Here is a 14,783-nt window from a genome sequence, read left to right on the forward strand (position 1 = left end):
TGCTCGAGTGAGATGTGCATGGAAGAAGTTTCGGGAATTGAGTGGCGTGCTGATGATGAGGGGAGTGTCGTTGAAGCTGAAGGGAAAGGTGTATGCTGCATGTGTGAGAAGTGTTATGATTTATGGGAGCGAGACATGGGTAATGAAGGTAGAGCAGCAACGAAGGTTGGAAAGGGTGGAAATGCGAATGGTTCGACGGATGTGCGGAGTATCGTTGAGAGAGAGGAAGACAAATGATGAATTGCGAAAGATGATGGGAATAGAGCCTGTGATTGATGCTGTGAAGAGGAACAGGTTGAGATGGTTTGGTCATGTGTTGAGGAAGGATGAAAGTGACTGGTTGAGAAGCGTGATGGAAATGAATGTAGAAGGAAGTAGAAGACGGGGAAGACCGAGAAAGACTTGGCTAAAGATGGTGGAAGAAGAAATGCGGGCAAGGGGGTTAACGAGGAGAGATGCAGAAAATAGGGCAAAATGGAGAAGATTGTCATGGGGACCGCAAGGCTAAACCCCGCTCTAGCAGGGAAAATGTCCTTTTAAAATGCTTGTTGTTGTTGTTGTTGTTGTTGTTGTTGTTGTTGTTGTTCTTCTTCTTTAAACGAAAATGTAATTGTCATTAAAAGACCATAGCTTTGTTAATTTTCATCCAATCTTACTATAATTCACCAAATATCTGTCTGTCTGTCTGTCCATCCGTCCGTTCCCAGGTACCGCAAAAACGGCTGAACCGATCGCAACGAAATTTTGGGTGTGTGACCTGGGACCCCCTGGAGTAAAATAGGCTATATTGTTTTTCCAATTTCAGCTTTGGTCTCCAGCATTTCAGGTTTGGTCTCCCGCATAACGTTATTTTCCATCACCTCTGGATACGCTTCTTTTTCTTTCGACCTTACTGGTTGTGACGCGAAATGCAATCGGTGGATAACTCGTGCCACCCAGGAACATATTGTGCTTCTGGGTACACTGACACTATATTGTAAGCATTATTCATATCCACGAAACGCCTCCACATTATCTCAGCGTAATTCAAACCATTGATCGTGTGAACACAGCGAATATTGGGGAGTCCATTGATTGTGTTCAAGGGATGACACTATATCGTAAGCCTTATTTATATATCATATCATATTCATTGTAATTTTAGGATCGGCAGAGAAGATAACCGAGAAGGAAGTTGAGGAAGCAATAAAAGCAATGAAGAGTAGAAAAGCGGGAGGACCGACGGGAATTGTGGGAGATATGTTGAAGGCAGCGGGAAATTGGGGTGTGAAGAGAATGACAGAGATCTGTAATCTGGTGGTGAAAGAAGGCCGCATTCCAGTGGATTGGGAACTGAGTACCCTCGTCCTTCGATACAAGGGGAAAGGTGACCATCTGGACTGTGGCTCATATCGAGCGATAAAGTTATTGGAGCATGGAATGAAAGTATTGGAAAGGGTGTTGGAGAGGAGGGTAAGGAAAAAGTGAAGATTGACGAAATGCAGTTTGTATATTTTTATTTTTTTTGTATACTGAATCGGGGCTCGTGAAAGAGCTGACATTTACTTCACAAACAAATCAACCAGACAAACAAAATATATAAAAAGAGGGAGCGGAAGACAAGATGGGGAGAGAAGGGGAAGCACACAAACACTTGAGAGCACACAACATTTGAGGGGAGGGAGAGGGCTTGGGGGGAGGAGGCGTGGGAAGGGGGGGTGGGAGAAGCATAAAACACAAGGACACAAAGGACTTCCAGGACAGAAGTTGGTATTTCAAAAAAGTGGAATTGGGGTGAAATTAGCGGGGGTAGAAACGATCAAGGGTTTGGATGGGGGAAGATAAGAGATGGTGGTGAACAGCTGTTTTAAAGACCTGGAGGGTGGAGTGGGATTGAAGAGAGTGAGGGAGTTTGTTCCAGAGGTGGGAGAAAAGAGGAGTGAAGGAGTGAAGGTGAGCAGAGAGTCTTGATTTTGGCAGTTTAACCATAAGAGGGTTGCAGGCAGATCTTGTGCGACCTGTAGGAATATTTGGGGGACAGAGCCCAGAGAGAGCTGGGGGGGCAAGGCCAGAGAGGAGTCGGTAGAAGACGGAAAGACCACCAACCTGCCTGCGGTGAGTGAGTGAGAGGCCCTTGGAGTTAGCTTCATCGTGGGAGATTCCAATGGTTCTGAATGCTTTGGTTTCAACAGCGTGAAGACGATCTAGGTGTGAGGCAGGAGCACCAGCCCAGAGGGGAGAGCAGTATTCCATTCAGCTGCGGATGAAAGCCTTGTATGTGGTGAGGAGCTCAGGTGTGCCAAGGAAGGACTTCGCACGACGGAGGATGCCCAGTCGGCGACTGGCTTTGGAGGCCAGATTTGAAATGTGGTTTTCCCAGGAAAGATCATGGCAGATAGTGAGACCCAAAAGCTTGAGTGACAGAACTTGTTGGAGAGGATTATTCAGAAAGTGGATGGGAGGGTTGTCCAGTCGGTCTTTTCGGAGAGACATCGTAAGAGTGTGAGATTTGTCAGGATTGAAAGACATGTTCTACTTGTTTGCCCAGTCTGTGATTTTGTCCAGGTCTGCAGAGAGTGAGGAGGCTGCAGACTGCCGATCTGAGGGATGAAGAATGGAGCGACAGAGAGTAGAGTCATCAGCAAAGAGATAGAGGATTTTCAAGAGTCAGAGGATTTTCAAGAGAGTCAGAGAGATCATTGATGAAGACCAGAAAAAGCACAGGGCCCAGAACACTGCCTTGGGGAACTCCAGCCTCAACAGGAAGAGGAGATGAGAGAAACCCATTCAGGGCCACACGTTGATTACGACTAGAGAGGAAGTCCGCCAGCCATGCGTGGAGATTTCCATGGATACCAAAAGAGGAGAGTTTGGTGAGCAGAGCGGGGTGCCAGGCCGTATCGAAGGCACGTGATATGTCAAGGGAGACAGCTCTAATTTCCTGTTTGGCATTGAGGACCTCCATCCATTGTTGAGAAAGCAGAAGCAGTATGTCCAGAGTAGAGTGACCAGGTCTGAAACCAAATTGATGATCAGAGATCAAGCCATTGGAGAAGAGGAAAGATTTCATATCTGAAGCAATGATGGATTGCATGACTTTGCTGATAATTGGGAGAAGGCTGATTGGTCTGTAGTTGCTGGGATCTGTTTTTGCACCTTTTTTGTGCAAAGCGGTGATGTTGGCAGATTTCCAAGCAGATGGCAGATGACCTTGAGCAAAAGAGAGGGTGAAGAGAACAGAGAGAGGGAGTGAAAGAGCAGAAGAACAGGATTTTAGGACCCGTGGGCTGATGCCGTCAGGTCCAGTTGCAGAATCAGAGTCGAGGGTTGACAGAAACTTTTCCACATTGTCAGGAGGAAAGGACACAGAATCCAGGAGCAGCTGGGTACGACTGGGTATGGTGGGTACAGAGAGGGATGGGTTTTGGACACAAGATTTAGAGGCAAACACAGAGTTGAGGCATTCAGCTTTTTCACGTGCGGAGTCAGCCGTGTGGCCGTTTGAGGTGAGGGAGGGGATGGAGGGGGAACAAATACCAGAAACAGATTTGACCAGACGCCACCAGGATTTGGAAGAGGGAGAAAGATGAGAGTTCTGTCCTGAGAACGGAGAGATATTGTTTCCTGGCTCTCCTGAGGGTGGACACACACTTGTTTTGGGCTTTGTGAAAGGAAATGATATTTCCTTCCGTTGGATTTGCTTTCCAGGAGACGAAAGCAAGTTGTTTCTGGGCAATAGCCTCACCACAGGATTCCGTGTACCATGGACGGGAGGAAGGGTATGACAACTGAAGACGAGATGGGATAAATCTGTGCATGAGAGAGAGCAATTTACTTTGGAAGAATTCCTAGGATGAGTTGATGTCAGAGGCGGTAGAGATGGGAGACCAGTCCAGATGATTGATGGCTGCTTGAAGACCGTGCCAGTTGGCCTTAGTGAAATGCCAGACTCGTCGACCCTGAGGAGGCTATCTGAGAATGGTCAGAGAGATGTCAACTTTAACAAGCACATGATCAGATGAGCCGATTGGAGCAGAAGAAGAGCAGCAGACATTTTCAGGGAAGTTAGTCATAACCAAGTCCAGAAGAGAAGATGCTCCGTTGACTGAGATCCGGGTCGGGAAATTGACAGATTGTATCAGTCCCAGTGAGTCACAGAAGTCCTTTGCTGAAGAGCCATGGCTGGTGAGAGAGGTACCCACACCCAGCCAACTGGCATGGTGACAATTGAAATCACCACATATGAGGAAGAGAGAGTTGGGATGGGTAGATAGAAGTTGGTCCATATTATCAGACAGCGAGATGTAGATGGAGTCATCACTGTTTGGTGGACGGTACAACACACATATGAACAAAAGGTGGGAGCGAAGGGGAAGCCGTGGCCAAAGGTATTCCTGGGGGTGAGGTGGAGAGAGGGCAGTGCAGGGCGAGTGAGGAAGAGTTTTTTTATAAATATAGCAACCCCCCCCCCCCCCCCCCCTCCAGGATGAGGCTCAGGTCTATCATGCCGGAGGAGGGAGTAACCTGGGAGAGATACCAAGGAATCAGAGACATCATGAAGGAGGAAAGTTTCTGTTAAGCAGATCACATCTGGTTTGTCAGAAGCAACCTGTATGGAGAGATCAGTCAAGTTTGAGCGAAGGCCCTGGATGTTTGAGGTCCATACTGTTAAAGAAGAGGAAGGGGGAGCATCGGATACAGAACATGGGGGGGGGGGGGGGGGGAGCAGTAGGGTAAGATGTGGAAGAGGAGGAAGAGGTAGGGAGAGCTGTTGAAGGTGTGTCAGAGATTTATGCCAGGAAGAGGAACGACACACGCGCTTTTTATTGTGAGGCAGTTGCAGTTCATGGAGAAGAGGAAGAAGTTGTTTCTTGGGTTTGTTGATCTGGAGAAAGCATTTGATAGGGTTCCACATGAAGTAATGACATGGGCATTGAGGAAGTTAGGAGTGGAGGAATGGTTGATCAGAGTAGTGATAGCAATGTACAAAACAGCGTGCACAGCTGTAAGGACGAAGGACGGGAACAGTGGTGAGTTTGAGGTAAAGGTGGGAGTGCATCAGGGGTCGGTACTAAGGCCACTACTATTTGTAGCTGTGATGGAGGTGCTGGCTCGGAATGTAAAGGAGGGTTTACCGTGGGAGTTGTTGTATGCAGATGATCTGGAGTTGATTGCAGAAAGTATGGATGGACTGAAGGAGAAGATGAACAAGTGGAAGGAATGAATGGAAACAAAAGGTCTGAGGGTGAATATCGGAAAAACGAAGGTGATGGCAAGTGGTAAAGCATGTGGTGAGGTGGAATGAACTGGGAAGTGGCCGTGTGCTGTGTGCAGGAAGGGTGTCGGAGTGAATTCCATTCAATGTGCAATGTGCGCTGAGTGGGTTCATTAAAAATGTAGTGGTTTGAGAGGGTCATTAACCAGTGTGGCATCTACATTCAAGTGTAAGGTGTGCACAGAGGGAGCTGCAGATGGAGGAAATGTTGAGTTGGATCTTGGAGATGGCGTGAAGCTGGAAGGTGTGAAAACATTTTGTTACCTAGGAGACATGCTGAATGGAGAAGGTGGATCAGACTTGGCAACAGTTGCCAGAGTGAGATGTGCATGGAAGAAGTTTCGGGAACTGAGTGGCGTGCTGACGAGGAGGGGAGTGTCGTTGAAGCTGAAGGAAAGGTGTATGCTGCATGTGTGAGAAGTGTTATGATTTATGGGAGCGAGACATGGGTAATGAACGTAGAGCAGCAACGAAGGCTGGAAAGGGTGGAAATGCGAATGGTTCGGTGGATGTGTGGAGTATCGTTGAGAGAGAGAGGAAGACAAATGATGAATTGCGAAAGATGATGGGAATAGAGCCTGTGATGGATGCTGTGAAGAGAAACAGTTTGAGATGGTTTGGTCATGTGTTGAGGAAGGATGAAAGTGACTGGTTGAGAAGAGTAATGGAAATGAATTTAGAAGAAAGTAGAGGACGCGGAAGACCGAGAAAGACTTGGCTAAAGATGGTCGAAGAAGAAATGCGGGCAAGGGGGTTAAACAAGGGAAGATGCAGAAAATAGGGCAAAATGGAGAAGATTGTCATGGAGGGACCGCAAGGCTAACCCCCTCTCTGGCAGGGAAAATGGCCTTAAAATGCATGTTGTTGTTGTTGTTGAACCAGCTATGGCCATCCCATTCCTTGCCATCAGCTCCACCAGTTCTTGATATTCTCTGTTCCTTTTTCCCCAAGCAAATTTACCAACACATCCCTCTTCACCTGACTCCACTACTCCAACATGCATGATAAAGTCCTCCCCAATTTACAGCATCACCTCCATCTCAACCATTCCCATCATCCTCTCCAGTGCATCCCTGAATTCCTGCTTTTCCATCCTAGACCTTCCTGTTTGTGGCCCATATGCCGACATAACACATATTATTTGCCTCTGTACCACCAGCCATTCCATAACTATCCATCCCTCCCATCTTTCTACTCTGACCACCTGCTTGCTGATCTTTTCCGAAACTATTATTCCTACACCATTACTCCTTCCATCCCCACCCGCTTGCAACAGCTTGTCTTCTCCTACGAACCTCTTCACCCTGTCTGCTTTACATTGAGTCTCCTGCGCACACAACACTTCCAACCCCCTTCTCTGCATCATCTCCACCACCTCAAACCCTGTCTCCCCCATTGATCCCACATTAAAACTACCTCGCCAAACCTCGCTTTTGAACCTCTGCCGGCCTGACAGAGCTAGTACCATCTTGATTAGTTTGGGACACTCGGGTCAGCTGCCCTGGCTGACCTGGACCTCCTACCCTAGGCTGTTATCACGTCCTCCCTTCTGGACTTGCTAATGACTAATTTTTCTACTAATGTCTCCGGTGCCTCTTCTGCTCAAATAGGTTCCTATGATCATGTGCTTGTGACAGTCAACTTTTCTCTGGCTATTGTCAGAGAGCTGCCTCATTGTCGTAGTCTGGCAGTTCACACAAGCTGGCTGACAGAGACTGCAAGCTGCCCTCTCATGTCAAGACTTGTCCTTCATTTCCACTTTTGATATTAACACTGCCTGGGTAGTGGGTATCCTTCCACACAAGCTTACTATCCCTTATGTACAGATTTATATCATCTTTTCTCCAGTTATTATACCCATCCTCTCACCCCTGGTACACAAAATCCTGTGGTGAGGCAGTTACCTTTAAACAATATACATTCTCTTCCTGGAAAGAAAATCCGACTGAAGGCATCCTCAGATCATTCCACAAATCCCAAAACAAGCACGTGTCCACTCCCAGGGAAGCCAGAAAACAACATCTGGCCAACTTAAATACTGAACTTTCAAACCTGTCTCCTTCTTCAAAAAGCTGGTGGAACTTTGTTAAGTCTGTCTCTGGAGTATGGTCCCTCTCCATCCCTTCCCTCACTTAAATGGCACCACAGGTGACTCTGCTTATGAGAAGGCCAAACGCCTCAATTATATGTTTGCTTCCGAATCTTGTGTATCCAACTCCTCACTCCAGATACGTAACCTAGCCTTTCATATCCAACTGCTCCTGGATTCTGTGATAGAAGGTGGAGAGTTTTCTGACAAGCCTCGACTCTGATTCTGTGACAGGCCCAGACAGCATCAGTGCATGTGTCCTAAAACCCGCCCTGCTGCTCTTGCTCATCCTCTTTCTCTGTTCACCCTATGATTTTCTCTGGGTCAGTTTCCATCTGCCTGGAAGATAGCCGACATCACTGCAATACACAAGCATTGAGCAAAAACAGGTCCTCTTAACAGCAGGCCTATTAGCTTGCCTATTAAAATGGCCTGATCTCAGATCATCAGTTCAGTTTTAATCATTCTACCCTGGACATGCTGCTTCTATTCTCCCAACAATGGATGGAAGTCCTCAATATCAGACCTGAGATCTGGGCCATCTCTCTGGACACATCTGATCATTTGATACAGTCTGGCACCCCACCTTGATCTCCACATTTTCTGCATATGGTATCCAAGGCTACTTCCTCTCATTGCTTTATATTGACTCCCTCCACTCCCATAATCAGCATTTAGCGCTCAATGGGATCCTCTCATTTCCTCTTCCTGTCTAGGCTGGAGTGCCCCAAGGCACTGTATTGGGCTCAGTCGTGTTCCTCGTCTTCATCAATGATCTTTCTGATTCCCTTGAAAATCCTGCCTACGTCTTTGCTGAATATTCTCCCCTCTGCCATATCATCTCTCATCCTCCAGACAGGAGAGCAGCAACCTCTTCCCGCTCTGCAGACCTTCATTGAATCAGAATCTGGTCCAACACTTAAAATGTTTTTGAAGCCCAACAAATCCCACACTTACCTGTCTCTCCAAAAGGACTGTTTGGCAAAACCCTCCCATCTACTTTCTAAACAAACCATTTGAAGAGGTAAAATCACTCAGACGTGTGGGCCTCACCAACAGCCGTTCTGTTTCTTGGTCAGACCTTGTTTTAAAATGGCCTCCAAAGCCAGCCGCTGAATGGGCATTCGTCGTCGATCAAGGTCTGTCCTTGGCCAATCTGTACTTTTGACAACCTACAAGGCCTGAATTTGTAGTTTGATGGAGTACTGCTCTCCCATTTGGGCTTTTGCACATACTGTACCTCACACCTTGCTTTTCTTGGAAAGCAAGGCTATCACAATCATTGGGGTCTCCCGTGATGAACATGAGTGTCTTGGCCTGTTTATTTTGCATCACAGGCAGGTTGGTAGCCTCTCTATAATCTACCACCTCCTTTTTGATCTTGCACCCTCTGCCCCCTCTGTCTCTCCCAGTTATCTGCAGTGCACACAAGATCTGCCATTAACCCTCTTCTTGTTAAACTCCCAAAATCGAGGCTCATTGCTCACCTACCCCCATTTGTAAATTAGCTCCAAGGTGTAACCAAGCACTTTCAAAATCACACACCAAGTTAATTGGCCCCCACCTGTGTTCAATTGTAGTGATTTGGATTATTTCAGATTAAAATCAGTTGTTCCTGTAGGTTTCCTCTGTAGGTTTCCTTTCACAGCAAAGACTCAACCAGGAGCACCAAGGAGCTTTCAAAAGACCTCCAGAATAAAATTGTGGAAGGCACAGATCAGGGGATGGATATAAAAAATATTTCAAAGGCCTTGAATATCCCTTGGAGCACTGTCAAGACTATCATTAAGAAGTTGAAGGCATATGGTACCACCAATACCCTGCCTAGATCAGGCCCTCCCTCCAAACTGCATGACCAAGCAAGGAAGAGACTTATCAGAGAGGCCACCAATAGGCCTCACCAATACCAATAGGCAACTTTTTAAGAGCTTCAGGCCTTTATGGCAAAGACTGGTCATGTGACAACAATATCCCAAGCACTCCACAAGTCTGACCTGAACGGCAAGAAGGAAGCCATTACTCAAAAAATCCATGCCAAAGATTCTGAAGCCATGTGGCAAGATGTTTTGTGGTCTGATGAAACCAAGATAGAATTTTTTGGCCTAAATTCAAAACATTATGTTTGGTGCAAACCCAATCACCCAAAGAACACTATCCCTACTGTGAAGCATGGTGTTGGCAGCATCATGTTATGGGGATGTTTTTCATCAGCAGGGCCTGGGCCCTGGGGCACTTATCAGGATAGAAGGGAAAATGAATGGAGCAAAGTACAGAAAAATCCTAGAGGAAAACCTGCTGCCCTTTGCAAGAAAGCTGAAATGGGGATGGAAGTTCACCTTTCAGCATGACAACGACCTGAAGCACACAGCCAAAGCTACACTGGATTGGCTAAGGAACAAAAAGATAAATGTCCTTTAGTGGCCCAGTCAGAGCCCTGACCTAAATCCAATTGAACATCTGTGACATGACTTGAAGATTGCTGTTCATCAACGCTCCCCACGCAACTTGACTGAGCTTGAATAGTTTTGTACAGAAGAATTGGGCAAATATTGCCCAATGAAGGTGTGCAAAGTTGGTAGAGACCAATCCCAACAGACTCACAGCTGTAATTGCAGTCAAAAGTGCTTCCACCAAGTATTAACTCAGGAGGGTGGACCCTTATCCAACCAAGATATTCTAGTTTTGTATTTTAATTAATTTTCTGAAGTTTGTAGAATTTGTTTTTCACTTGGAAGTTGTGAGTTACGATGTGTAAATAAAGGTGGAAAAAGTCGGATTTAAGCATTTTAATTCTGGGCGATAAGATAACAAAAGGTGAAAATTTTGAAAGGGGGTGTAGACTTTCTATAGCCACTGTAAATGCACCATATTTGTTTAGCATGGAAGGAAAAAGATGTCTGAAACATTCGGAATCCGAGTCAATACCTTTATTAAACCAGCGACTGAACAACCAGCTCGTAATTCTTCCAGATCACTCCCGGTACTCCAAATCCCTCGATCCATCAGAGCTCGAGCATATTTACCTATTAGAAACATTAAAGGCATAATTAAGCCGCCACAACTCCAACCCATCATTTTGACACCGTTTAATTATGCTTTTAGCATCAGCAAACATATCCCTTTATTTGGTTGGTGTATAATGCCGCATATCGCTGATGCATTCGGTCTCAAAAATAACAAAAATATCTCAATGTATATACATGAAGCAAAAAACATGCGTACTGATTGTGTACATACAGTCACGTGAAAAAGTAAGTACACCCCATGTAAAGTTTTGACTTTTTCAACATATTTCAACATACCGCTATTTGATCTTCATTTCAACAATATTGATAGATAAAGGTGATATAATATAACAAATATCATGAAACATTTACATTTTGTAGTCCATTGTATAATTTAAATAAACATAAATGCATAATTTCGCATTTGGAAAAAGTAAGTACACCCTTCGCTCTAATCGGTGGTATTGCCCCCTTTGGCAGAAACAACCTCAAATAGGTGTTTCTAATAACTGTCTACCAGTCTCTGACATTGGGAGAAATTTGAAATTGCCTGGGAGAAATTTTTGCCATCTCGCCAACTCGTCCTCGTGCTCGCCAACTTGAAAGACTCCGCAATAAAACAGGTCTCGCAGTTCACTCCCAGGCCTACAAGGACCACATACAACACTATAAAGATGCCCTCTCCCGTGCCCGCTCCGCCTACTACTACTCAAATTATCCACTCTGGCTCCGGAAACCCAAAAGCACTCTTCTCTACAATAAACAAACTCCTCAGCCCCCTGAACACCACCACCCAGTCATTCACAATAGACAACTGCATCTCCTTCCTTTCATTCTTCCAACGCAAAATTGAAAACATCTACAACAGCTTGACCACCGCCGCACCCGCTCCCCCTCAAACCACCTGCCCCCCCTTATCCTGCCATCCCCTGTCTCAATTTTCCCCAGTCTCCCCTACTGACCTCTCTGAACTCCTCATCGGAATGAAAACTGCCACCTGCACTCTTGACCCCATCCCCTCCAGCTTTGTCAAGGCCTCCCTTCCTGCTCTCTCTCCACTTATCATTGCAACAATAAACTCCTCCCTGTCTACAGGCATCGTCCCACCATCCCTCAAAATTGCTGCTGTTACCCCCATTCTGAAAAAACCTGGACTAAACCCTGACACCCTAAACAACTTCAGACCCATCTCCAACCTACCCTTTCTGTCAAAGGTTTTGGAACGCGCTGTAGCCACTCAACTCAAACATCACCTCTCTGCCAATAACCTGTATGAAACATTCCAATCCGGATTCCGCTCCAACCACAGTACTGAAACTGCTCTCCTCAAAATCACCAACGACCTTCTCCTCTCCTCTGACGCTGGCAACCTCAACATTCTCATCCTCCTCGACCTCAGCGCCCCTTTGACACCATCGATCACACCATCCTCCTCACCCGACTTGAAACCACCTTTAACTTAACCGGCACTGCCCCCTCTTGGATTAAATCATACCTCTCTGACAGACGTCAGTTCATCTCCATCAATAACTGCAAATCCCCCACTGCTCCCCTCCCCCAAGGTGTCCCCCAAGGTTCAGTTCTTGGCCCCCTCCTCTTCATCCTTTACCTGTCCCCCCTCGGTCACTTAATCCGCCGTCATGGTCTCCAATTCCACTGCTTCGCCGATGACATCCAGCTTTTCATCTCCACCAAGTCCATCTCCACCACCACCCACTCTATCCTGACAAACTGCATGACTGAAATAAAATCCTGGCTTCAAATCAACTTCCTCAAACTTAACTGTGATAAATCTGAAATAATCATCATTGGCCCAAAAACGCTCACCAAGTCCACCCATAACTTTGCCCTCAACATCGACGGTTTCCCAGTATCCACCTCCCCTCACATCCGGAATCTTGGCATCATCTTTGACCAAACCCTCTCCTTCGACAAATACACTAAACAGATCACAAAGACAGCCTTCTTTCACCTGAAAAACATCGCCCGTCTCCGTCCATCCCTCTCCTCCGTGGCTGCTGAAACCCTCATCCACGCCTTCATCACTTCCCGTATGGACTACTGCAATAGCCTCCTTTATGGTTCACCCTCAACAATCACCAATAAACTCCAATACATTCAGAACTCCGCTGCCCGTCTACTCACCCATTCCCGGACCCGTGACCACATCACCCCTGTCCTTTACAAGCTTCACTGGCTCCCCATCTCCCAGAGAGTCCAGTACAAAATCCTCCTCTTGACCTACAAAGCCCTCCATAACCTGGCCCCATCCTACCTGGCTGACCTCCTCTCCAGACACACTCCCACCCGCAACCTCCGCTCTGCTGGTACCAACCTCCTGACCCCCCCCCCCCCCCCCCCATCCAGACCAAATGTAGATCCTGGGGGGACAGGGCCTTCTCCATCGCTGCTCCCACCCTCTGGAACTCGCTACCTCACACCATCAGAGACTCCTCCTCACTCACCACATTCAAAACATCACTCAAGACCCACCTGTTCAACACTGCATTCAACATTTAACCCACAGCATCTAACCCCTGACTATCTCCTCTCCTTCTCCCTCCTTTGTGCTTTGAATATTTCCCTATTGATTCCTCTTTTTTTGCAATTGTTTTTATGTTTTGCTATGCATTATGTTTTGCACTCTGTCAAAGCGTCTTTGGGCTTCCTGAAAAGCGCTATATAAAATAAATGCATTATTATTATTATTATTATCTCTTCCATGCAGAATTCTTTCAGCTGTGCGATGTTTGAGGGGTTTCTTGCATGCACAGCTCGTTTCAAATCCCCCCACAACATCTCGATGGGATTTAGATCCGGGCTTTGACTTGGCCATTCCAGAACCCTCCATTTCTTTCTTTTCAGCCATTCCTTGGTGGATTTACTGGTATGTTTAGGGTCATTGTCATGTTGCAAGGTCCACCTTCGGTTGAGCTTCAACTTTCCGACACATGGCCTCACATTATCCTCAAGCACCCTCTGGTACAATGAAGTATTCATAGTGGATTCTGTGATGGTGAGCTGCCCAGGCCCTGATGCAGCAAAGCTGCCCCAAACCATAATATTTCCACCACAATGCTTTACAGTTGGTATCAGATTCTTGTGGTCAAATGCTGTCTTTGGTTTTCGCCAAACATGTCTTCTGGTACTGTGGCGAAATAGCTCTACCTTTGACTCATCTGTCCAGAGCACATTGTTACAGAAGTGCTGGTCTTTGCCTTGGTGTTCATTGGCAAACTTTAGTCTTGCCCTGATGTTCTTTCTGGGCAGCAAAGGTTTCCTCCTGCACACCTCCCATGTAGATCAAATTTGTGCAGCCTCTTTCTAATGGTAGACTCGTGCGCTTTGACATCAACAGCGGCAAGAGCTACCTGTTGGTCCCGTGATGACATTCTGGGGTTCTTAGAGACTTTTTTCAGCATCGTGCGGTCTGCTCTCGGACTGAACTTGCTGGGGCGGACTGGCCTGAACAAGTTGGCAGTTGTTTGGAATCTTCTCCACTTGTAGATGATCTTCCGGACAGTCGAATGATTGATTTCAAATTGTTCGGAGATCTTTTTAAATCCCTTCCCAGACTCGTAGGTATCTATAACCTTCTTTCTGAAGACCTCAGAGAGCTCTTTTGATCTAGGCATGGTGACGCTGCACACTTCAACAACAAAGAGCAAACCAAACTAAATGTCTGAGGTTTAAATAAGACAGGTTCCTCCAAGATCCTCTCTGACGATGTTCTAATCATTTGCACCTGAGCTGGTGCACCTTTTTTTCTTTTTCTTTTTTTTTCTTTTTTTGTATACAGAGTCGAGGCTCGTGAAAGAGCTAACATTTATCAAACAAACAAATCAAACAAACAAGCAAACAAAGTATATAAAAAGGGGAGCGGTCGACAAGATGGGGAGAGAAGGGGAGGAAGCACACAAACGCAACATTTGAGAGCAGGGACATCGGGAGATGTGTGGGAGTGAGGGCCTGGGGGGAGGCAGGATAGGTATAAAATGCAAGGACACCAAGATTCTAATTTTAGGTATTTGAAGTAATGATAAATGTAGGGGTGTACTTACTTTTTCCACATGCGAAATTTGCATTTATGTTTATTTAAATTATACAATGGACTACAAAATGTAAATGTTTCATGATATTTGTTATATTATATCACCTTTGTCTTTCAATATTGTTGAAATGAAGATCAAATAGCTGTATGTTGAAATATGTTGAAAAAGTCAAATCTTTACATGGGGTATACTTACTTTTTCACGTGACTGTATATACTACATTGTGGTTATATACTTGGGATCATTCCAATTGCACTGGGCCATGGACTGACACCTAGGCCCAAGATCTGAGGCCTGCTGTCTCTGCGGCTTAAAAAATGCGGCGCATAATTTTAATTGTGGGTGGAGTCACGCCAGCTGTCCATCCAATGTGTGTACGGCAG

At 46.1% G+C, this 14,783-nt stretch overlaps 1 protein-coding gene across 11 annotated transcripts in view; it reads left to right on the forward strand.

Annotated features, from left to right (window-relative positions):
* LOC137424966 (dedicator of cytokinesis protein 7) overlaps positions 1-14,783 on the forward strand; it is a 212,011-nt gene that overhangs the window by 2,781 nt on the left and 194,447 nt on the right. The gene's annotated exons all lie outside the window — the stretch shown is intronic.

The sequence above is a fragment of the Myxine glutinosa genome, chromosome 1 (genome assembly GCF_964187855.1).
Source record: "Myxine glutinosa chromosome 1, kmMyxGlut1.1, whole genome shotgun sequence".
Classification (NCBI taxonomy): domain Eukaryota; kingdom Metazoa; phylum Chordata; class Myxini; order Myxiniformes; family Myxinidae; genus Myxine; species Myxine glutinosa.